The 22,478-nt window shown below is 37.2% G+C and overlaps 1 protein-coding gene across 7 annotated transcripts in view; it reads left to right on the top strand.

Moving 5' to 3' along the window:
- The window catches only part of B3galnt1 (beta-1,3-N-acetylgalactosaminyltransferase 1 (globoside blood group)), a 42,776-nt gene that overhangs the window by 2,891 nt on the left and 17,407 nt on the right, over positions 1–22,478 (top strand). For all 7 annotated transcript variants that reach the window (XM_047565292.1, XM_047565287.1, XM_047565289.1 and 4 more), the window contains exon 3: positions 2,421–2,579. The gene's annotated coding sequence lies outside the window, so the exon portion shown is untranslated. The remainder of the gene's footprint in view (positions 1–2,420; positions 2,580–22,478) is intronic.

Below are 22,478 nucleotides of genomic sequence, written 5' to 3'. Positions count from 1 at the left end.
TTGTCAGACATCTCTTCTGGGATTATGAACAATTATTTTATTAAAAATTATATAATAAATATTGATCTGCTTTTGTTACTGGGGTTAATGGCACATTGTGAATTAGAGAAGGGAAGATGAAGGGATGGTGATTTGTAGGGGTCGTATGGGAGGAAGATGAAGTTGCAGAACATCTCTAGGGCAGGGCCCTGAAAGACTGACAAATGAAAGATTCATGCTCCCTAAAGCTCTGAGACATTAAAGAATAAAAACTGGAAAGATAGAGCAGATTTTAAGTTTCCCATCCCATGTGTTTCTGACCCCTAACACAGGTAGTAAAAACTAGGAAGCCAAGGAAATTTTGCCTTTCTGTTGCATCCACAACCCAGGCAATACCAGCCATGCCCACTCTCCAGGAACCATTTCATAAGGGAACATGTTACCAGCTTGACTAGGATCTCCCTTTCAGTAGCATGGCCCTTTGGAGTTATAGAAAACAAAGGAAAGACAGATTTGGGGAGAATTTTTTGTTGCTGCAAGGTATTCCATTTCTTAGGACAGGAACAAACATTTGCAGACTAGTGCCTATTGTGTAAGTATAGTCATCCCATTGGGTCCATAAGTTCCATATCTGTAAATTCAGCCAACCATGAACTTAAAATATTGGGGAAAAATTGTGCTAAACATGTGTAGACTCTTTTTCTTGTCATTATTTCCTAAACAATACATTATAACAACCATTTACATAGTATTTATATTGCATTCGGTATTATAAGTAATCTAGTGATGACTTAAGGTGTGAGGGAGGATATGCAGAAGTTATATGCAAATTCTATGCTATTTTGTGAGTGACTTGAGCATCCATGGATTTTAGTATCTACAGGGAACAGCTGCACCCATTTGTTTAATATTTTCTATGACTGTATTTTCTATACAAAGACAGAAGTGGAATAGCTAAGATGAAGGATATATGGCCTACAAAGAAAGTACTTACTATCTAGGCTTTTATTGAAAACAGAGTTTGCCCACCTTGGGCTAAAACATTGATCTCTGCAACATGCCCAACCTACACATTTTGAACAGACTCTTCCAGTGTAAAGAAGCACCATTCCTGTTAAAACCTTTCATAGTTCTGCAGTCACTTACCCTCAGTGTGACAGCAAGGACTCAAACTATGTCTTTTATGTAGAACTGTATTTGGTATTTTGGTTATGGATTTTGCTTTTGAAGATGTATCACTGACTCTTTACAGTATTAAATAGTTCCTTTATCCTGTTTATTAGACATCAGCACATTCTGGGAGTGCATACTCAGTTCCCTGCCCAGGACTCTGGTCACTAATTTGGAGGCATTTGAGCTGGGTGATCACCCCTGCACCATCTTCAGGTGTGCTTCATTCATGCAGTTCAGTTTAACTTGAGGGCAGGACTTGTCATCCTCACTGCTGCTTAGCCTCTCACACAGATCTCAAGGGAATGAATGAATAAGTGAAATAACTAAGGGGACAGGAGTTAATGATTCAGCCTGACAGAGTGATAAAGATCTGTAACATTCCCAGTTCAGGGCAGTGAGGGAATGAAATGTTTACTAGTGCAGGTTCCTCTGACATCTTCTTCCAGTGGGTAAAGCTGTTTATAACAAAACAGGGACAGAAAGGCCAGCTTTTGGGTCAATATTGCTGCTGTTCTATCTGATTTGTATGCTGTTTGCTTCAGTTTTCCTAGCTTCCCTGACTCCATCATCCAATCATTGCTTTCCCACTGGCTACCCGGTCACATGGTATTCTCAGACTGTCCACCCCTGAGTGCAGAGGTGTGTCTGCTTTTGCTCCACACTTCTCTCTCTGCCCTCCAAGGAATCTCATGGCTGTGGGATCAGGTGTGAGTTTGGGTTCCCATGCAAACACTGTGCTCTAACAGGAGTACTGCATTTGGAGTTGAAGGGGCTTGAGTTTGGGTTCTGGGTCTACCTGTTGATTGACTGTACAAAGCTTCTGAAAAATAGGATTGTACTAATACCCATTGTTTGGTGTTGAAAACTGGACTTTATAAATTGCTATAGAAGGGCTCTGTAGCATTTCTGTAGTGCTCAGCAGCATACTTTGTTTTGAAGGAAGGAAGGAGAGAAAGGAAGAAAGAATGAAGGAATGAACCTCTTGCACAAAACTCCAATTTATTGTATACTATTAACAGTTGGCTTTTTGTTGCTGTTGGATGCAAGGGCAGATAGTGCAGAAGCAAATAGAAAATTGCAACTGAATTTTCCTTCTTCTGCTTGCTTTTGGTTGTTCCTCATTTTTCTCAGGCCAATGAATGTGCATGCCACAACCCCCAAATCTATAAAAGATTCTCATACATAGGGACCATTCTACCACAAGAAAGTAGTACTCTGTTTGTAAACAGTATATAATATATTTTTTAAACGTTTCTTTAAAAACCCAGGTGTCTTCTACCTCAGCATATCAAGGCAGCAGTCTTCCCTTTCCCTGAGGCTTGAACGCAAGACATTCTTTCATACATCTCAGAATTCATCTGAGAGTGGTACTGCTGCAGCCAGCGGGAATTTCAAGGGAAAAATTGGGAAATGGCAATGGATTGAAGGTAATTTATATTCACTATCTACTGAAAATGTGTAAGAACCACAGAGAGTGGTACTCAATGTGAGTTTTTTTCCTCCTTAAACTCAGTACCTCACATTCATTTTTTTAATTATTTATTTATTTTGATTCATTGTAAACAAATGGGGTACAACTTGTTTCTCTGGTTGTACATGAAGTAGAGTCACACCATGTGTGTAATCATATATGTACATAGGGTAATGATGTTTGTCTCATTCTGTTATTTTTCCTTCCCCCTTCCCCACCCCTCTTTTTCCTCTATACAATCCATCCTTCTTCCATTCTTGCCTCCCTTCTACCCCCCATTATGTATCATTATCCGCTTATCAGAGAGATCATTTGGCCTTTGGCTTTTTGGAATTGGCTTATCTCACTTAGCATGATATTCTCCAACTTCATCCATTTGCCTGCAAATGCCATAATTTTATTCTTCTTTATGACTGAGTAATATTCCATTGTGTGTGTGTGTGTGTGTGTGTGTATATATATATATATATATATATACCATAGTTTCTTTATCCATTCATCAACTGAAAGGTATCTAAGTTGGTTGACAGTCTAGCTATTGTGAATTGAGCAGCTATAAACATTGATGTGGCTGCATCACTGTAGTATACTGATTTTAAGTCCTTTGGGTATAGGCCAAGGAGTGGGATAGCTGGGTCAAATGGTGGTTCCATTCCAAGTTTTCTAAGGAATCTCCACACTGCTTTCCAGAGTGACTGCACTAATTTGCAACCCCACCAACAATGTATGAGTGTACCTTTTTCCCCACGTCCTAGCCAACACCTATTGTTGCTTGATTCTTGATAATCGCCATTCTAGTTGGGGTGAAATGGAATCTTAGTGTAGTTTTGATTTGCATTTCTCTTATTACTAGAGATGTTAAACATTTTTTCATATATCTGTTGATTGCTTGTAGATCTTCTGTGACATGTTTGCTCATTTCCTTAGCCCATTTGTTGATTGGGTTATTTGTATTCTTGGTATAAAGTTTTTGAGTTCTTTATAGATTCTGGAGATTAGTGCTGTATCTGAAATGTGTGTAGCAAAGAGTTTCTCCCACTCTGTAGGCTCTCTCTTCACTTTGCTGATAGTTTCCTTTGCTGAGAAAAAACTTTTTAGTTTGAATCTATCCCAATTATTGTTTCCTGCTTTTATTTCTTGTGCTTTGGGAGTCATGTTAATGAAGTCTGATCCTAAGCTGACAGGATGAAGATTTGGACCTACTTTTTCTTCTATTTGGTGTAGGTTCTCTGGTCTGATTTCAAGGTCCTTGGATCCATTTTGAGTTGAGTTTTGTGCAGGATGAGAGACAGGGGTTTAATTCTGCTGCATATAGATTTCCAGTTTTCCCAGCACCATTTGTTGAAGAGGCTATCTTTTCTCCATTGCATGTTTTTGGCACCTTTGTCTAATATGAGAAAACTGTATTTGTTTGGGTTTGTGTCTGTGTCCTCTGTTCTGTACCATTGATCCACCTGTCTGTTTTGGTGCCAATACCATGCCATTTTTGTTACTATTGCTCTGTAATGTAGTTGAAGTTCTGGTATTCTGCTAGTCTGTGCTTCACTCTTCCTGCTAATGATTGCTTTAGTTATTCTGGGTCTCTTATTATTCCAAATGCTTGCTTGCATTTGGAATGATTGCTTGCTCTATTTCTGTGAGGTACATCATTGGGATTTTAATTGGAAGTGCATTGAATTTGTATAGCACTTTTGGTAGTATGGCCATTTTGACAATATTAATTCTGCCTATCCAAGAACACATAAGATCTTTCAGTCTTCTAAGGTTTTCTTCAGTTTCTTTAGTGTTCTGTAGTTCTCATTGTAGAAATCTTTCACCTTTTTTGTTACATTGATTCCCAAGTATTTTATTGTTTTTGAGGCTATTGTGAATGGGGTAGTTTTCCTAAATTCTCTTTCAGAGGACTTACCACTTATGAATAGAAATGCATTAGATTTATGCATATTGATTTTATATCCTGCTACTTTGCTGAATTAAATTATTAGTTGTAGAAGTTTTCTGGTGGAATTTTTCAGCTTCTCTAAATATAGAATCATGTCATCAGCAGATAGGGATAGTTTGAGTTCTTCTTTTCCTATTAATATCCCAATTTCTTTGGTCTGTCTAATTGCTCTGGCTAGAGTTTCAAGGATGATGTTGAATAGAAGTGGTGAAAGAGGGCATCCCTGCCTTGTTCCCATTTTTAGAGGGAATGCTTTTAGTTTTTCTCCATTTAGAATGATATTGGCTGTGAGCTTAGCATAGATAGCCTTTACAATGTTGAGGAATGTTCCTACTATCCCTATTTTTTCTAGTGTTTTGAGCATGAAGGGGTGCTGTGTTTTATCAAATGCTTTTTCTGCATCTATCGAAATAATCATGTGATTCTTAACTTTAATTCTGTTGATATGGTGAATTACATTTATTGATTTCCAGATGTTGAACCAACCTTGCATCCCTGGGATGAACCCCACTTGATCATGGTGTACTACCTTTTAAATATGTTTTTGTATGTAATTTGCTAAAATTTTGTTGAGAATTTTTGCATCTATGTGCATTAGGGATATTGGACTGAAATTTTTTTTCCTCGATGTCTCTCTCTGGTTTTGGTATCATGGTGATTTTGGCTTCATAGAATGTGTTTGGAAGAGTTTCATCCTCTTCTATTTCATGGACTACTTTGAGGAGTATTGGAGTGAGTTCTTCTTTGAAGGTCTTGTAGATCTCAGCTGAGAATCCATCTGGTCCCAGACTTTCCTTTCTTGGTAGGCTTTTGATGACTTCTATTTCATTGCTTGAAATTGATCTATTTAAATTGTGTATGTCCTTCTGATTCAGTTTGGGTGGATCATATGTCTCTAGAAACCTGTTGATGTCTTCAAGATTTTCTATTTTGTTGGAGTATAGATTTTCAAAATAGCTTCTAATCATGTTTTGTATTTCAATAGTGTCTGTCGTGATATTTCCTTTTTCATCCCAAATTTTAGTAATTTGAGTTTTCTCTCTCCTTCTCTTTGTTAGTGTGGCTAAGGGTATATCAATTTTGTTTATTTTTTTTAAAGAACCAACTTTTTATTTTGTCCATTTTTTCAGTTGTTTCTTTTGTTTCAATTTCATTGATTTCAGCTCTGATTTTAACTGTTTCCTGTCTTCTGCTACTTTTTGGTGTTGATCTGTTCTTTTTCTAGGGCTTTGAACTGTAGTGTTAGGTCGTTTATTTGTTGACTTTTTCTTCTTTTATTGAATGCGCTTCATGAAATGAATTTTCCTCTTAGTACTGCTTTCATAGTGTTCCAGAGATTTTGATATGTTGTATCTTTGTTCTCCTTTACCTCTAAGAATTTTTTTATTTCCCCCCTTATGTCTTCTGTTATCTGTGCATCATTCAGTAGCGTATTAACTAACTTTAGGTGTTGAAGAAAGTTTCTGTTTTTTATTTTGTCATTGATTTATAATTTCATTTCATTATGATTTGATAGAATACAAGGTAGTATCTCTATCTTTTGTATTTGCTTAGAGTAGCTTTGTGGCATAACATATGGTCTGTTTTAGAGAAGGATCCATGTGCTGCTGAGAAGAAAGTGTGTTCACTCATTGATGGATGGAATATTCTATACATGTCTGTTAAGTCTAAATTATCGATTGTGTTATTGAGGTCTGTGGTTTCTTCGTTCAATTTTTGTTTGGAAGATCTGTCCAGTGGTGAGAGAGGTGTGTTAAAATTGCCTAGTATTATTGTGCTGTGGTCTATTTGGTTCTTGGAATTGAGAAGGATTTGTTTGACATACATGGATGAGCCATTGTTTGGGGCATAAATATTTATGATTATTATGTTGTGGTGATTTATACTTCCCTTAAGCAGTATTAAATGTCCTTCTTTATCCTTCTTACTACTTTGGCTTGAAGTCCACTTTATCTGATATGAGGATGGATGCCCCTGCTTTTTGGTGAGTCCATGTGCATGGTATGTTTTTTCCTATCCTTTCACCTTTAGTCTGAGGGTATCTTTTTCTATGAGCTGAGTCTCTTGAAGGCAGCATATTGTTGGGTCTTTCTTTTTAATCCAGTATTCCAGTCTGTGTCTTTTGATTGATGAGTTCAGGCCACTAATATTCAGGGTTATTACTGTGATATGGTTTGTATTCCTGGTCATTTTGGCTTATTTTTGGTTTTTAACTTGACTTGATTTCTCCTTTATTTGGCTATTCCTATAGGATAGTTCCTCCCTTTGCTGACTTCCATTGTTGTTTTTCCTTTCTTCCTCATGGAATATTTTGCTGAGAATGTTCTGTAGTGCTGACTTTCTATTTGTAAATTCTTTTAGCTTTTGTTTATCATGAAAGGATTTTATTTTGTTGTCAAATCTGAAGGTAAGTTTTGCTGGGTATAAGATTCTTAGTTGGCATCCATTTTCTCTCAGAGCTTGAAAAATGCTGTTCCAGGCCCTTCTAGCTTGTAGGGTCTGGGTTGAGAAATCTGCTGATATTCACCATATTGGTTTCCCCCTGAATATAATTTGATTTTTTTTTCTCTTACAGCCTTTAAAATTCTGTCTTTATTTTGTATGTTAGATATTTTCATTGTAATGTGCCTTGGTGTGGGTCTATTGTAATTTTGCACATTTGGTGTCCTATAAGCCTCTTGTATTTGATTTTCCATTTCATTCTTCAGATTTGGGAAATTTTCTGGTATTATTTCTTTGAATAGATTGTTCATTCATTTGGTTTGTATCTCTGTACCTTCTTCAATACCAATAATTCTTAAATTTGGTCTTTTCATGATATCCCATAATTCTTGGGAGATTCTGTTCATGATTTCTTACCATCTTCTCTGTTTGGTCAACTTTGATTTCAAGAGTAAATATTTTGTCTTCGATGTCTGAGGTTCTGTCTTCCAGGTGTTCTATCCTATTTGTTATGCTTTCTATGGAGTTTTTAATTTGGTTTATAGTTCCCTTCATTTCAAGAATTTGTTGTTTTTCAGAATCTCTGTTTATTGAAATGATGCTTTGCTTCCTGCATTTGGTCTTTTAACAGTTGATTGGTGCGATCATTCAATGCGTGCATTTGCTGTCTTATCTCATCATTTGCTTCTCTGATAATTTTAATTATGTACATTCTGAACTCCCTTTCAGACATTTCTTCTGCCATGCTGTCATTGGATTTTATTGATGTAGCATCTAGGTTTGTTTGGGACACTTTCTTCCCTTGTTTTCTCATATTGCTCATGTATCTTCCCCTCTAGGAGTGCAAATCTGTGGTATTACAGTTTCCCGCCATAGTCGTAGAGTGTCTCTGCAGGTTTCTAATAACTCATCTCTTGGTCTTCAGTAGCCTGAAGTCTTGGAGGAACTTGTTAATGCCGTGACCCAAAAAGAATGCTGCCCCTCTAGGTATGGTGGCCTCCGGGTGGGGTATGTTCCCTGCTAGTGGGCAGAGGCGCTTCCATGTGTTGACAGACGGTGAACTGCAGGGGCACTGCTGGGGACTGGCTGGTCTGGGCCTGGCTGGTCTGGGCCTGGCCCTCTGGTCTTACCTCGCAGCATGAAAGTCTCTGCCCGCTGGCTCTATACTGGTCCCGGCTCTTTAGAACTGAGTAAACAGAAGAATTATTTCTGATCAGAAGTACCCTTTCACTTCCTTCAAAGGATAAAAACAATGCTGAAGAAATCTGCTTGTTTTAAGGTCAATGTGGAACCTATTCAGCTTATTTCAGCAGTGTCCCTATTGTTTCTTCTTGATATATAAGCATTCCTTCATATCTGAAAGCTGTGGAGGACTCTGAAATGGCACAAAAATAAATCTTCATGGTGATGAAAGATTTGATGGACCTGAGGCTGGCTTGTGGTTAGGAGTGGGGAAGGTGAGTGGCTTCTACTGCACAGAAGCTGGTGTGAGGTCTGGTCCCACCTTGTGGCATCATGGCTTTGGGTACTGCAGCTGGCGACCATTCAGGACCTGTGATGACTTCCTCAGATTCACTCATAGAAGTTGAACAGTTTTTATAAATTTATGCAAAAATGAAACCTGGCTATAATGAATTGGCCAGTTTTGAAACCAACTAGCCTTTGTCATTAGACTCACTGTCAGTAGACTTTCTATTTGGTCTCAGTGCCCAGTTCCAGAAGCTAATTCTCGAGTGTTATTTAAGGCTTCCCTTGACTTTCTGGTGAAGGAACCCTGTTGAAAATGGGGATGAATTTAGTCTGAGGAGGAGGTTCTTAGTCTCTTCTAATTCCTGATGGCACTACTTTTGTGTCTGTTTACTAAAAATGTTTACAGAAGCCCAGTAACTTACTTAGGGTTATTTGGGATATAAATTCATTAACATTATTCCATTTAGCAATTTCTCCATTGTTGAAAAGTGACCTTGTTCAAAGAACCAAGCTTCCAAATATATAACATTAAGCTGGAATAACATGAAATAATTGGTAGAAATGCAATTATTATGAGACATTTTGAAATGGGTAATATTCCTTACGTTAACTGACTTAAGAGTATCATATAAATTCCATGGCTCTTTCATGAATAGGATATAAATATATGAGGGGTTCAATAATTTATGCCTGTCTCAAGGATGCCCTTGTCTTAGGATGTTGAAAGGGCTCCTTGATCAGCCGTATGATCCCCCAGTGGAACTCTGCCTCTTCAGGATTTCTCATCTGTCTACAGCAAGCCTTTCTTTGAAAGATACTATCAAAATCATCTATGACGCACAGAGAACAGGGCATTCATGGAGCCTATAGAATAATCCACATAACTAGTATTGTAGACTTTTTCTTAATAAATGTTTTTATCACTACCAAAAAAAAAAAAAAGAAAGAAAAAGAAAAAAAGAAAAGTGACCTTGTAAGGGAAGCTTGTTGAAAATTGGGTGAGAATTCGTCATGCTAAGCATGACGTCCATGGAGATTGAATGGTGTCTGTATTCACTATTTCCCTTTGTTTGAAGAATCTGAGTCAGCTTTGAGAACCCTTTATCCCTAAGGAAGAACAAAGGTGTCTATCCTATTTGGAAGAAAGTATGATGATGCCAGGCCAGGGGGAAAAAACAGTTTAGGAGGGAAACATTGTATTGCAGTGGCTACAGACTCCATGTGGAGCTTGAGTCTGGCTGGGTACCCAATGGTGCTCTGTGGGCTCTAGATCCAAAGGAGCACATCATCAAATCTCAAGCTCCTTAGCTGGAGGAGAAATGTTATAGTAGTGGCTGCTTTAAAAAGTTGTTTTAATCATCTCAAAATGGAAATATGAAAAACTTATTATGGTGGAAAGACCATATTAAGAGTAGTGTGTCTGTCCGGTTCCTTGGCCCATTTATCGATTGGGGTATTTGTATTTTTGGTGTAGTTTTGTAAGTTCTTTATAAATTTTGGAGATAAGTGCTCTATCTGAAGTGTGTGTGTGGGAAAGATTTTCTCACACTCTGTAGGCTCTCTTTTCACATTATTGATTGTATCCTTTGCTGAAAAAAAGTTTTAAAAGTTTGAATCTATCCCATTTATCGATTCTGCTTTTATTTCTTGTGCTATAGGTGTCTTGTTAAGGAAGTCTGATCCTAAGCCAATGTGATGGAGATTCAAGCCTACTTTTTCTTCTATTTGCTGCAGGGTCCTGATCTAATTCCTAAGTTCTTGAGTTGAGTTTTGTGCAGGGTGGAGAGATAGAGGTTTAATTTCATTTCACTGCATATGGATTTCCCAGCACCATTTGTTGAACAGGCTATCTTTTCTCCATTATATGTTTTTGGCTCCTTTGTTTAATACGTGGGTTTGTCTCTGTGTCTTCTATTCTGTACCATTGGTCTGCCTGTTTTGGTGCCAATACCATGCCATTTTTGTTACTGTTGCTCTGTAGTATAGTTTAAGGTCTGGTATTGTGATAACCTCCTGCTTTGCTTTTTCTGCTCAGGATTGTTTTAGCTATTCAAGGTCTCTTGTTCTTCCAGATGAAGTTCATGATTGCTTTCTCTATTTCTATGAGGAATGTCATTGGGATTTTAATTGGAATTGCATTGAATTTGTATAGCACCTTTGGGAGAATAACCATTTTGATAATATTAATTTTGCCTGTCTAAGGACATGGGAGATCTTTCCATCGTCTAAGGTTTTCTTCAATTTCTTTCTTTAGTGTTCTGTAGTGTTCATTGTAGAGGTCTTTCACCTCTTTTGTTACATTGATTCCCAAGTATTTTGTTGTTTTTGAGGCTATTGTGAATGGAGTGGCTTTCCTAATTTCTCTTTCAGAGGATTTAGCACTTATGAATAGAAATGCATTAGATTTATGCATATTGATTTTATATCCTGCTACTTTGCTGAATTAATTTATTAGTTGTAGAAGTTTTCTGGTGGAATTTTTCAGTTTCTCTAAATATAGAATCATGTCATCAGCAAATAGCAACAGCTTGAGTTCTTCTTTTCCTGTTTGTATTCCTTTAATTTCTTTGGTCTGTCTAATTGCGCTGACTAGTGTTTCAAGGACGATGTTGAATGGAAGTGGTAAAAGAGGGCGTCCCTCTCTTGTTCCAGTTTTTAGAGGAAATGCTTTCAGTTTTTCTCCCTTTTAGAATGATGTTGGCCATGGGCTTAGCATAGGTAGCCTTTACAATGTTGAGATATGTTCCTATTATCCCTAGTTTTCTAGTGTTTTAAGCATGAAGGGGTGCTGTATTTTATCAAACACTTTTTCTACATCTATTGAAATACTCATGTGATAAATTACATTTATTGATCTATTGATGTGATAAATTACATTTATTGATTTCTGGATATTGAACCAACTTTGCATCCCTGGGATAAACCCCACTTGATCCTGGTTGCACTATCTTTTTAATATGTTTTAGTATGCAGTTTGCCAGAAGAAATTGAAAGCAACTTCTTTTTAATATTATGCCTTTCCTTGACCCAACAAGAATAGAGCATATTGCATTTTCAAGAATTATTAAATTTTGCAAACATACCAGTTTCTGTTCATTTGGTAAATAGAATTTAATTTCCCTATGTGTGTCTGTTCATGTGCCAAAATGAGGAGAAAAATGTAAAACTTATCAAATACGAATAGCCCTCAAATAAAGTAACCTGATGAGACACTAATATCTCAAGCTTCAGTTGGAAAAGCTTCATGTATTTTGTAGCTCTCTACTAGTTGCTATAAGTGCCTACTATAGGACTTTGGACAGTACAAGTCATACCTAGAAAATAAAAGTTCAGTTGCAGGAAGACTATGGGGCAGATAGAAGGATTATGGCAGAGGAGAGCATATGAGAGAAGAAACCAGAAAGTCTACCTTCAGCAGGGTGGACCTCTTGTCAGTAGTGCCTAGGAACTTATATCTGCAGGGAAACGACATCAGGTATTTGACAGCCTAAAGGAACCAGAATCCTTGAACTCTAGGAGATTATTGATTGGAAGGAGAAGCTAGATCCGCTAGGGTTTATTTGTATATTTAACAGTATTATAGTACACACTTGAGAACTAGCTGTGGACCCAATGTAGGCAAGTAAGAATGAATTAGAGGAAGCAGAGTATGGACTTTAATAACAGCAATTCTATCTCTGTGCCAGCCCTATCCTCTATGTTTATCATGTATTATTTCATTTAGTCCTCACAAGTAAGCCCATGAGGAAGGTATTATTGCTGCTGTTTTACAGATGAGGTAACTGAAGCTTTAAAAGGTTAATTTTCCCAAGTGGGTATTTGATGATTCTCACACTTCCAGTACGTCAACAGACCACCTGGAAATCTTGTTTAAAAGACTCCCGATTTATGAAGTCAGGGTTAGGGGCAGGTGGCTGAAGGTCTGCATTCCTAGCATGCCCCCGCTGGTATCCATGTACTGCACTTTAGAGTGGTGAGGGGCTAGGGCAGCACATTGGGAGCTTTAAAAATAACGTCACCTGAGCCCCACCAAACTCGGAAACTGGTTCAGTGGTTTGGGGTGTGCAGTTTTCAGTGTTTTTCATGGTCTCCAGAAGGTTATAATATGTATGTGGCAAAGCGAGTACCTCTGGGTTCAAGAGGAGTGAAAAAGTAGTGGCCAACTGTCATTGGCTTCATTTCTAATGTAATCAGAAGTCATCAAGCACAAAGCAGAGGTGGGGTGTGAAGAAAATTAAGTGTTTAACTGAGTCTAATGAATAATAGAGTATCATATTGTTTTGTTTATGAATTAATGTGTTTAGTTTGAGAGGGTACTACTAAGGAAATTTCCCTCAAGGATATATATTGATATGTGGGGTTTTTTCCCCTCCTTTATAATACTCACAGGATCTTTATTAGGCAATTAGGATTTCCATCCCCTTTGTAGCATTGTTTCTTTTATGTAGAAGAAAAGTTGGAATGTTGCACAACTGTCACTGGTTTAGTTTACACGTGTTTTCTTGGAATGACCCCAATCTAGCATGCTTGGGCTTAAATTTAATTTTTTTTTTTCCTGTCTGGCCCTTTTGAAATGCATGTGATCAGAATCAGGGATGCCTGTTAGAATAATGCTTTGTTATCAGAAGATACCTGGAGAAAAGTAAACATAATCTAACAAATTCAGGAGTGTACTTTTGGATTCAGTTCATTCTTGAGAATATTTATTAAATGGATGAAAAGTCCACTACCAGCCTACACAGTGGTACATGCCTGTAGTCCCAATAACTCAGGAGGCTGAGGCAGAAGGATCCCAACTTTGAGGCTAGCCTAAGCAATTTAGCAAGAGCCTGTCTCAAAAAATTCAAAAGGGCAAGGCACAGTGGTGCAACATCTGTAATTACAGCAGCTTGGGAGGCTCACAAGTTCAAAACCAAGCTCAGAAATTTAGTGAGACCCTGAGTAACGTAGAGAGACCCTGTCTCAAAGTAAAAAAATGAAAGGACTAGGGTTGGAACTCAGTGGTAGAGCATCCCTGGGTTCAGTCCCCAGTCAAAAAAAAAAAAAAAAAAAGTTCATTACCAAACTATTTGCACTATATGCCAGTATCCACCAAGCATCTACCACGTGCTAGACAATGGGGCTATGGCAGGGAACAGGATTGGTCAGGTCTTTTCCCAACCAACCTCACATTCTCTTGAAGGGAATAGATAATCAACACTTTTTTTTTTTTTTTTTAAGAAAATCCAGATAGGGTTAAGTGCTTAAAAGGAAATAAGAAGAATGTGATAGAAAACAAGGGCTGGGTAATATTCTAGTGTGTGTGTGTGTGTGTGTGTGTGTGTGTGTGTATGTGTAATATATATATATATCACATTTTCTTTATCCACTCATCTATTGAATGGCATGTAGGTTGGTTCCATAGTTTAGCTATTGTGACTTCAGCTGCTATAAACATTGACGTGGCTGTGTCACTGTGCTATGTTGATTTTAAGTCCTTTGGGCATAAACCAAGGAGTGGGATAACTGGGTCAAATGGTGGTTCTGTACTTTTTTCCTGATATCCTTGGCAACAGTTATTGTTGCTTATATTCTCAATAATTGCCATTCTGATTTGAGTGAAATGAAATCTTAGAGTAGTTTTGATTTGCACCAGTTTACATTCCCACCAGCAATGTATGAGTGTACCTTTTTCCATACAGTGGAATATTACTTAGCTTTAAAGAATAATGAAATTCTGGCATTTGCTGGTAAATGGATGGAGTTAGAGAATATCATGCTAAGTGAAATAAACCAAACCCAAAAAATCAAAGGCAGAATGTTTTCTCTGATATGCTGATACTAATTCACAATAAGGAGGAGAGGGATACAGAAGAATAGAGTTACTTTATATTAGGTAGAGGGGAGTGAAGGGAGGGGAAGGGGTATAGGGGAAGGAATGATAGTAGAGTGAAACAGACATTATTACCTCATGTACGTGAATGACTGCATGACCGATGTGATCCTGCAATATGTGTATAATCAGAAAAATGAGAGATTACACTTCATTTATACCTGATTTATCAGAATATGTAAATGCATTCTGCTGTCATGTACAACTAGTTAAAACAAAATTTTTAAAAAATTAAAAAAGAAAACAAGGGTTGGGGGAACTTATTGAGATAAGGGGTCAGGTAAGGAGTCTCCTAAGTGACATTTTGCAGATGTCTAAAGTTTGAGAAGCCAACCTTTCAGGAACTCATTAGTGGAAGAGCAAGTGGCAGATTCCTCAAGGAAGGAAAAGAATAGGATTGGGAAGGGGTAGCAGATGAAATGAGGGCTTGTGTGTTCCTGAGTGAGACACTTGGAAGATCTTCAAAAATGTAAACATTGTTGTCTTTACAGCTTTCATTATCTTCGTGCTTCTTTCTTTCTTTCTTTTTTGCATTCACTAACTTTTCTCCAATGAACATGTACTACATTTGCATTGAGAAAAATTTTAAGTAGCTGGGCACAGTGCTGCACACCTGTAATCCCAGCCACTTGGGAGACTGAGGCAGAGGATTGGAATTTGAAGACCAGTCTAGGCAATTTAGCAAGACCCTGTCTCAAAATTTAAAAAAATAAAAATAAAAAAAGAAGGGGCATCATTGGGTATATAACTCAGTGGTAGAGCTTTTGGGTTAAATTTACAGTACTAAAATTTTTAAAAAAGTAAAAGTTTTATATATTTGTCAAAGAAGTAAATTTGATTTTCTTTTGCAGAAAATGGCCAGCATTTTTGCACCCCAGGAAAGAATTTCAGGTTATTTTGGCTTAAATAATTGTACCATTGTTTGTTTCTCATTCCCTGCCTCTGTGTATTTTCTTGTGTCAGCATATTTTTGATGCAAAATAAAAAGGTATACATCTGCATGAATGACAGGTTCCTAGTTATAATTCTTGTTAATAATTCCTTATATATCAGGTTTTGAGAGGAAATCTTTTTAGTCTTTCAGTGCAAAGACAGTCAAGTTTTGATGCTGTTTATATCAGGCTCACTGGCTGCAATAAATTAAAGCCAAATCTCAAAGCAGCTGTGTTTATAATGTCTCCCTAGATTGGGAGCACAGTGGCCATGCAGCAGACTCCCTCTGATCTGGTGACCAAGAACATGAGCTTTGGAGTCCTGTTTGAGTTTTCCTCCACCCATCAGCCATTCTGGGACATTGGGCAAGTTATTGCTCTCCCTAAGCCTTAGTTTCCTCACCTGTTGAATGGAGATATATATTGTAAAAGCACCTCAGTTTGTGGGGTACTCACGAAGAGTACATGAACTGGTGCCTGAGAGCAATTACTGTTGATCTCACCACATACTCACCCTGGGTGTCAACACCTGCCCACACTGACTGTAGCAATAAAGAGTGCAGATTGGTCAGCTGGACTGCCCAACTTGTTTTACATCTTCAGTACAGTATGACTTACCCAAAGAAAAGTACACAAGTTTTAAGAGGAATTATCAGAGTGAACACCCTGTAGCCCCATCTAAGTCAAGAAATAGAGCATGGCCAGAGCCCCAGAAAGCCCCCTTATCCTCTGTCAGTTATATTTCCTCCCTCTCCCTAGAGGATACCCATGGCTTGAATTCTAACATTATAGTTTTCCTGCTTTTGAACTTTGTATAAATGGAATTAGGGTATCTATTCTTTATATGTCTGTCTTCTTTCACTCAACATGGTTGAGGTTCTCTATGATACCATGCAAGATGGTAGTTTGTTCATTATGGATAATATGGCATATTTATCTCTTCTATTCTACTGTGGGGTGGATATTTGCGCTGTTTCCATTGTTGGGTCTGTCCCAAATAGTGTACTATTATAAACTCTTTTGTATGTTTTTCTTAGCCTAAGGACTCAAGATCAGCACTTGAGAAAATCAAATTAGAAATAGCAAATGTTTCCCTTTTTTTTTTTAAGGACTTGCAAGTTGAGGCACCATAATCATCAAACATGAAACCAACTGGAGTGCCAGATGGGGTTTTTCTCCACTTTCTCCTTCCTTGAATTTGTTCCCCATTTTAATGGAGGTGCCCCTTCAAAATTACAACCTTTTGAGCTAACTGGTGAACGTTTATTTGGACCAAAAGGGGCAAGACTGCAAAGATCAGGAGAAAGTCGAAAAGCAAAAAGACTAATTTACATAATGGAGTGGCTGGAGAAAAAACCCAAATGCTAACATCCCAGGGAGAACATGAAGCAATCATTCCAAGAAAGGAAGTGGCCTTATGTCTTCTGCACTGTGGGATTTTATGGTCTACTCGGGATCCTCCCACTCCAGGAAGTTAACTTGGCTTCCTGCTACGACTTAGTGCCTAATGGCTCTGTGCATACTCATAAGTAAGAAAGTCCTGTTTCTTTTTAGTTTTAAGGAAGTAGTGTCTAGGGCTGAGGATGTAGTTCAGTGGTAGAACACTTACCTAGTGTGCATGAGGCCCTGGTTTCCATCCCTAATACTGGGGGAAAAAAAAAAAAGTATCTGTGACAGTGGTGTTTTATGGGTGGGGTTTTCCATCACACAAAGTGGAGTGATCTTGTCACTCAAGATGCAATGAGCCCTATTCTTCCTTCTCCCAACCCCCCGCTCACATCGTCTACCTAGTATAACATTTTTATATATGTTTGTGTACATGTGTGTATTGTACATTGTGCCTACATGGTACCAAATTAGCTTACACATAAATAAGCACTCATAAATTTAAAAGGACATAAATATGTATAACTTTGAGTTCACATAGCTTTTTGTAAGTTCTTAAAAATAATTTAAATTTGTTAGTAAGATAAAAGTAAAGATGTCTTTAGAATAATGAACACACAGTTTTTTTTTTACTTAGGTTGCTAGCCAATCAGGACTGTATTTGCCTCTGTTAAGATGTCTAAAATACAATATCTATTGCTTTTAGGGTTTTTCTTTGGCAAATACTATTACTAATAATAATAATTTAAAATATTGACTGATATCTTGGTTTTCTTGGGTAATTAAAAATAGCTGTTGAAGTGGGTAAATTAGATAGCTGTAAATGGAATAAACATTTTTAAATGTATGTGTTAGAGAAAACATCTGAGTATAAGTTAAAATATTGAAACATTAATTGCTAAGTATAAGTTCAAGTACTCTTGACTTAAATCCCATAAGAATACATATATGTTGGGTCTGTTAATTGTAGTTTTATGAATTATTGGTATTTGAAAAAAATAGTTTGATTGCTTTGTTTCTGCTCTTCACTAAAAAACAAAGTCACAAAACATGTAATTCTGTATGCAAAGAACACAAAAAAACTTCTGTTTTGACAAAAAAAAAGCATGAAGTATTTTATGTCATTGATAAAAGGTTAGTTTCCTTAAACTCAGAAATTTTTAAGGATTGTTTTAAATTGTAAACTTAAGGAAGGAAGAAAAAAGGCAGAAAATAATCGAGTAAAAGAAAGAAAGAAGATTATGAGGACATATTTTGGGGGAATATTTTGGATGAGAAAGGCTTTTGTATAGTAAAGTAAGATTTTTGTACTGAAGTCCACGATGGGTAAAAGAGAGGACAAAACTAAGGATGTGAACAAGTTATATAGAGTGTCTAAGGAAGTTGCAAAAGGTTTGTGGAAGATATAGGAAATTTGTGTAATTAAGGCTATAATTAATGTAATTAGATAAGGTTATGTAAGGGGTTTTCTGAGGTCAAAATTTAATTTTTTTTGTTATAAAACCAGAATCTGATTCTCTATGTTTAAAACAATAAGATTTTCTTAGAACATTGATCGACTCTTAGTGACATTTAAAGGAAACTGACTTAAGAACAAAAATTTTGTATTTTTTCAAGATAATTTCTTGTGTTAATTAGGTTTTCATTACTTGAGGAAACTAAATCTTAAAAGAATTGGGGTTTAAGTACCTTTCTATTGTAAAATCTTTTCACTTTATAACTAATTAAGTAACAATGTTAGGTTATTATGACATATTTGACACCTGTGTGTCTGTGACTAGAGACTTGTATGCATCTTGTTTTGAGCAGGGGCAAGAGGTTAGGCTTTGCTGTTCATTGTGCTCCACAAATACTCTGGGGCCAAATTGTCAGGAAAATAGGTTCATTCAAAGCCAACTTCTAAGGAAGATAGGAAGAGACTTTTTGTCTGAAATAATCATCTTAAGGGAGCTTAACATGAGGAAAGCATTTGGAAGAGAAGAGGAGGCTAAGTGGGACAAAAGGCAAGAGATGTAGGCAGATTTAGTTACCCAGAGAACCTGTCTATCTCAGCTTCCATGGGGTCTGTCCTAAGCAGGAGGAAGTTTTTATTCCCAGTATTAGGAAGTTTAGAAGTTAAAACAATTTGGAACTTTATTTTCAAAAGGGGCTGTTTCATATCGTGCAGAAAGCAATCAGGAAGTTACCCTTAGTTTCAGAGGGAGTCTTTTAATCTGAAAGCTAAACTTGCTTTGTCTAAATGTTATACATGAATTTGTAAAGTTAAAGTTATGTCGGTTTGATACACACTGTGAAGTGCTCTTTACAGTGCACAACTCATGGCAAAACTACAATATTAGAGTTACTTTACTAAACTATGAAGTTTAGCCATATAAACATGTGCATGGGTGGGGGGGGGGAACTTCTGTGTTGGTGTGATGCTAATTATTCCTGGCTTCTTTGTATGTTAAATGCATTTATGTTCTCCAAGTATATTTGTATTCTAAAATGCAAAGTTAGGGAAAACACCTTATCAAACTGGTGTCCTCCAAACTAAAGTTGTTGGGACAGCCTTTTTTTTCAGGTACATGTTTGTGTGCTCTTGTTTTTATTATGAATGTTCTCTTTGAGCAAATATAGTTAGATATTCACAAACACTTGGCATCCAAACTGTGCTACTCTGATAATTAAAAAGAATTGGACATTGGTCATCTAAGAAGTACATCAGTAAATAAGGACATTCTATTTTATTTTTTAAAACTTTTCATTTATTCTTGAGATAGAATTAAATGGGGATTCATTTATGTCACTTAATACTTTGTAATTGGCTAAAAGTTACCTGTTCCTGATAATTTATATGGGGAGAATTGTGTTCCTCGTTACACGAGGGTGGGAATTTAAACGTATATTTGGAATGACAGTAAGGAGAACCTGACTGATTTTTAAGGTTGCCTTTAGACAGTTTTTCCACGCAAAAAGGGAAATTAAGAACTTTGTTAACCTTTCCACTGGATCCAGGTTTCAAATGTGATTATATTATGTTAACTCATCCTCAAATAGATTCAATACATGAGAGCTGTTTTCTTTTACTTCTAAATAGAATGATATTTAAAGAGTGGGGACAAGAATATTAGCTTAAAATGTAAAAAATTTCAGCTAACACTTGTCAAAAGACCAGCTTCACCTGGGCTAAGACTCTGCCTCTTTCACTGCTTCTTGTTAGGATAACCCCCAATGTGAAGTTCTGATAGGGGTCAGAAAGGTCTTAAAAAGATAGAGGAGTTGGAAAAGATATCACACATGAATGAGCTGATAAGTTTTTTATTGGTTTTTATAGAGGATAACGAGATAACAAAGGTGTATTAGTGTTATAAAAAGTATGTTTCTTGGTTCAGAGCTATCATACATTCTAAATATGTTTTTGCTGTTAATTTTGTTGTGGGTGTCTCTTGTAAAACTTTATAAATGTCACCTGTTAATTTTTGTAGAGGTACGACTTCTAACAGAATAACCTAACAATTTGAAATAATAAGCCGTCATCTACAGGACAGACAGCATGTAACATTGACTCTTCATACTAATGCTGAACCCCAATTAAATGGAAGGAGTAACTGTAAAATTACAAAAGTTAAAATTAGGACTGACTATTCCTACTTCATCACTGGTAGAACTGACCCTCTGGGTGTTCAGCAACTGAGACTCTGAGAACAAAGTCAAGGAAAATAAAAGGGCTGAGAAAAAATAATAGTTAATATTTTTACCCGTTGCCCTTCAAGGTCAGCTAGGACCCAGGGAAAGGTGGGACCCCTCTAAAGGTCCTGCAACTCTGAGTTAGTTGCCTGACTTCCTAATCAAGGGGAGTGTGAGGGCCCTAGAGAACGGGATGTCAGTGTGTATTCTGCAAAGAGGAGGAGAGTCATTGGAGGGGGGAACTCTCCCCAGTGCTTCAAAGGAAGTCACATGTGTTGGTCAAGACCCTGACCCATCCTGGCAGATGGTATAGCTGGTAGGTGCCAAGAGAGTCCTCACAAATTCCTAAAAGTAACCCATGAGGAGTATCTCCAGAACTTAGCATTAAAAGGAAAGAGATTAATTTTTGGCTTGGACTCAAACATTCATCAGGGAAATATAATCAAAGACAAATGTACTAGTGTGAGGATGGAAGAAAAGTCAAAGAACAGTCATTCACGGACAATTAAAAGGAAAGACAGTGGCCCTTTTAAATGTAACTTGGGGTTCTAGTGCAAGTTTGTCCGACACTAAAGCCCTTCCACCAGGCACCTCCACACGAAAGGTGGACCACATAGCTCAGACAAGGGCCCTCAGTTTAGATAAAAACAATAAAATGACGATTTTTTTTCCTTATCCCAGATATATGTATTTTTTAGAAGTCCATAGTCATGGAGGTATTTAAAAGGAGGAAGAATCCCCTACATGATTTATTTAGTTTGATGTGTTCTGACTTTGTCTCCCTTCTGTAATTTATTATGATATTTCTACTTTTAGGCTTAAGCATCTGACCCTTATTGCTTATAGGCTTCAGACATTAAATGTTAGTTTACCACTAGGCCAAGAAACCTGCAAAGCCAGACTGGCTGACACCCTAAATCCCTCAGATTGAGGAATGGACAAAAGACAAGGTTGCAATTGTAAGAAGTATTTTGACTCCTCACTTTTGCCTGCAAACATCTGATAGTTGGCTAAAAGCAGGATTGAAGATGTGGCATCTCTGCTTCTATTTGCATCTGCCTCCTTTGCTCTGAATCACCTTGGAGTCCAGCAGCAGGTTCGTTGGGTAAACATCTTGTGATGGGTCAAAGAAAGTTTCTTAGGCCAAGTCCCCTCTTGACCAATCCTGAGATAGACCAGATAACACCTGATCAAGATCACCTGCCTTGGCAGCTGTGCCGTGCCTGCAGCTGTGCAAAGCCCCAAACTTTACCCTTATTTCCTATCTGTAAAATCTCAAAGTTATTAGACAGGGCCAAGGACACATGTGTCCTCTTGTCTTGATGCAGTTACACTGATTAAAGTTCCTTTCAGGCTTTTCACCCTTACCTTTTATGTTTGATTTTTGGTGCTAGTAGCCAGGCCTGTTTTGTTGAATCCCCAGTCAGGCTCTGGCCTGGGACTCTGGTAACATATATAGCTACTTCTAAAAGTCCATCATTTCTCATATGTGGTTTTTAAATTTATTTTATAAATGCCATTTGACATACACACACACACACACACACACACATATGGTTTGTGTTATGGTCTTTACGCAGCATTTTATTTTTGAGATCTATTCAAGTTGAAGTACAATGTACAATTCCTGTGTGTGTGTGTGTGTGTGTGTGTGTGTGTGTGTGTGTTTCCAGCTACCATAAATGATTCCATTAGAAGACATACCAAGTTTCATTTGTCTGTTCTTACAGATAACACATTTAGTTAACCTTGAGTTTTTGACTTTTGTGATCTGGTAATCAGCATGCCTGTACCTGTCTCCAGGATACACGTGTACAAGTTTTCTAGGGTGCACTGTTGAGAAAAGGAATGACTGTGGTTTGCCCCACTGTATGACAGGTAGCATTTACCCCAGTACCTGATTAATTTTAAGCTTTTTGATATTTTTCAGTCTGACAGGTTAAAATTTTAGTATCTCTACCTGATTTTCTTTCATTACTGGTGAGATTGAGTCTCTTTTCATGTTTGTTGGCCATTCTGATTTCCTTTTCTGTGAACTTCTTACAGGTCACCCATTTTCTTTTTAACTTGTAAATTTTCTACAAACTTTATAGAAACCTATTAAACAATATTCACAGATTTTTACAGATGTGTTCCATATAA

The sequence above is a fragment of the Sciurus carolinensis genome, chromosome 9 (genome assembly GCF_902686445.1).
Source record: "Sciurus carolinensis chromosome 9, mSciCar1.2, whole genome shotgun sequence".
Taxonomy (NCBI): Eukaryota; Metazoa; Chordata; class Mammalia; order Rodentia; family Sciuridae; genus Sciurus; species Sciurus carolinensis.
The sequence above is the reverse complement of the archived record's forward strand: the minus strand, read 5'-3'. Positions and strand labels throughout refer to the sequence as shown.